Consider the following 3,293-nt stretch of genomic DNA (forward strand, 5'->3'; position numbering starts at 1 on the left):
CGTGTCTGTGGTTGTCATTTCATGGTGTTCTGTGCCTGTCACACCCTGATCTCAACATTTCAGCATGGCCCTTTCTAGGGACTCAGAACCACATCTCATCCCAAGGATATTAAATCACACATTCCCCCAACCACGACTTCTTGTGATCATATTTCAGAGAGACTGGGGGAGAGATCACAAAGCTACCCCCTGCTCATATTTTGCATTATTGAACAGGACAACACAAACAGATCATTTTCTAAATTCAAGGAAAATCAAGAAGAGAACAGCATGGTCTGGGGGAGGGTTTAAAACCTGGGATGGCTTCCCAGCAGGAGCAGGGACACACAGTCTGTCACTTGTTGGTGTCCCTGCCGGTGCAGGATGGGCTCCAAGGTCCCTCCCCTCCCAAACCACTGTAATTTTCACCTCCAGGCCTGTGGTTTGGATGTACCTGAGGTGTCCTGTCCTCACTGGGAGCTTTTCCAGGGATTGTGTGTCCCTGTGAAGGCTCCTGCAGCAGCACAGGTGTGCCTGGGAGCTCTCACTGCCCTTAGGGAGCTCCTGTGGGGCTCAGGGGATGGGGAGGGACCCTCGGGCTCTGTGTGCTGGGGTCTCCCCAAACCCAGCTGTGCCCTGCTCCTGTCAGCTTCCTGGGGCCTCAGGGAAGCCTGTTTTTGCCGTGGCAGAGAATTCCCTGCTCCCACCAATACCCCAGTGCTGGTTCCTCTCCTCTGGGTCTCTCCTTGCCTGGGGGTGCTCAGCTGCAGGTGAGCAGAAGGGGAGGCACCCCCAGGTGGATGCAGTGACCCCAGTCTGGGGAGTTCCCATGGAGGGTGGAGACACCAGCACGGAGGGTGGGAGCTCCAGCAGGGATGGGCAGCATGGAGCTGCTCCTGTTCCTGACCACGGCTCACATCCCACGGGAGGCTGCAGGAAGGTACCGGGGCCACGGAGGGCTGGGGGCTGCCTCAGGACAGTGGGGTCACCACCGGGCTGGGGGTGTCCAAGCTGTGGCACTGGTGGGTTCTGCATTGGGGCTTGGTGGCTCCAGAATGGAGATTTTGGGTTGACTTCAGAGCCAAAGCCTCGGAGTGAGGGTGGCTGTTCTGTGGGGTTGTGTTGAGTCGTTCCTCGCTCGGGGCTGGGCCGGGCATGAGCAGGCCGGGAGTGGGAGGTGGCACAGCTGCTCCCCCCGAGTGGGGACACCCTCTCCTCTCCGCTTCCCGCAGGCGGGCAGGCAGCAGTGCTCGTCCTTGGATGTTGTAATGGGGTTTTGCGTTTCTGGGTGCTTCTCCTCGGCAGTGCCCGGGGACACTCCCTGGGAGGGTCTGCCCCAACCTTCCCTTCCCTTCCCTTCCCTCCCCACCTTCCCTGGCGCTGTGGGATGGGAGGGAGGCGCCGCTGACAATGCACAAAAATATTTATGGTGTTTCCTTGCCAACGTGCTGGGTGTCTGAGCCACCCTGCAGGGCTGAGCCCCGGCGGCTCCGCCTCGGTCACACGGCCTGGGGTCCCTTCTGGGCCACCTGAGCCTGGCCCGGGCCACAGCCGCGTCCCCGTGTCCCTGTCCCGTGTCACCGTCACCGCAGTGCCCGGCCAGCCGAGCGCTGGTGACCCCCATCGTCCATGGGGGATTTGTGGGATCGCTCCCTGGGCAGGGGCAGAGCGTGCCCCTAATCACGTTAATTGTTAATTGCCTCCCGTGTGAGCCGGCCGTGGCCCCGTTTGCTCGAGGGACACCTGGGCAGGGACCTGAGACATCGCCCGGTCCCAAACCCTGCCCGAGAGGGGACCCTGGCACAGAACGGGCCCGACCCCGGCTCTGCCAGGGGATGTCCCCGCTCCTGGCTCTGTTTGTGCCGGCTCGGGTGACGAAGGGCGGGGAAGGGGCAATGGCGCCCGGTTCCAGCCCCTGCCCTGTCCCGGCCCGGGGCACCTCTGGAGCCCCCAGCCCCTCTGGGGTCAGTCCTGCCCGTGCCCCCTGCCCTGTCCCGGCCCGGGGCAGCCCCTGCAGCCCCCAGCCCTTTTGGGGTCAGTCCTGCCCGTGCCCCCTGCCCTGTCCCGGCCCGGGGCACCTCTGGAGCCCCCAGCCCTTTTGGGGTCAGTCCTGCCCGTGCCCCCTGCCCGGCTTCCCGTGCTGTCACCGGGGGAAGGATGGACCTGGTGACAAAGGAGTGTTTGCGATAAGGATCTCGCTGTGTCACTGCCGGGGTGGTGACACACCTTTGGGCAAGGCCGGCGCTGGGAAAAGCCCGTCGGGGACCTGGTGGCCCTGTGGGGGTGGCAGCAGTGGTGACCTGGCCGAGAGGGACCGGCTGGGCTGGCCGGGCCACGAGTGATGCTGCTGTTCCCGTGGGGGGCTGTGAGGTGTGGGGTACCCCAGGGTCCGGGGGCTGTGGGGGTCCCCGCGGGCTCCGGTGACTGCCTGGGGACCCTGCATGTGGGTTCTGCCAGGCCAGGGAGACAGCAGCCAGTGCGGGGTGAGGTCAGTGCCGTGCCCGGGATGTGTCGGGAAACAAACAGCCTGTTCTGGACAGCGGGATAAAGGTGCCCCAGAGGCCGGGAGGAAGGAACAGCCTGAGCACGAGCTGATTTGGGAGCTGGGCAGAAGGGCAGGAGCTGTTCCTGCAGCAGCCTCTCGAGTGTCAGCAGCCCCAAGGGAACAGCCAGGCCGTGCCCCCTGCCCACGAATGGGAACAGCCAGGCTGTGCCCCCTGCCCACAAACGGGAACAGCCAGGCTGTGCCCCCTGCCCGTGAATGGGAACAGCCAGACCGTGCCCCCTGCCCACACACGGGAACAGCCAGGCCGTGCCCCCTGCCCGTGAATGAGAACAGCCAGGCTGTGCCCCCTGCCCACACACGGGAACAGCCAGGCCGTGCCCCCTGCCCGTGAATGGGAACAGCCAGGCTGTGCCCCCTGCCCACACACAGGAACAGCCAGGCTGTGCCCCCTGCCCACAAATGGGAACAGCCAGGCTGTGCCCCCTGCCCACACACAGGAACAGCCAGGCCGTGCCCCCTGCCCACAGGGCACAAACGCTGCTCCCGGGGCAGCCACCCTGGCCAGGGGCACCCATGGGGACCCAGCTGTGCTCTGTCCTGCCTGAGGTTTGTTCTGGCGATCCTGGGGCTGTCCAGCTGTGGGATTTCACCAGAGAATGACCCTGGAGTGGGAAATGTTCCTGTGCCCTCCTCCTGGGCTGCTGGACAGAGCTCTGTGGGGCTGTTTGGGGAAGTGGCTCCAAGGAAGGTGCAGGCAGTGGAGGGGAAGGTTCCTGGGGAGGTGTCCTGTGAGTGAAGGGGCCTTGGG

The sequence above is a fragment of the Melospiza georgiana genome, chromosome 10 (genome assembly GCF_028018845.1).
Source record: "Melospiza georgiana isolate bMelGeo1 chromosome 10, bMelGeo1.pri, whole genome shotgun sequence".
NCBI lineage: Eukaryota > Metazoa > Chordata > Aves > Passeriformes > Passerellidae > Melospiza > Melospiza georgiana.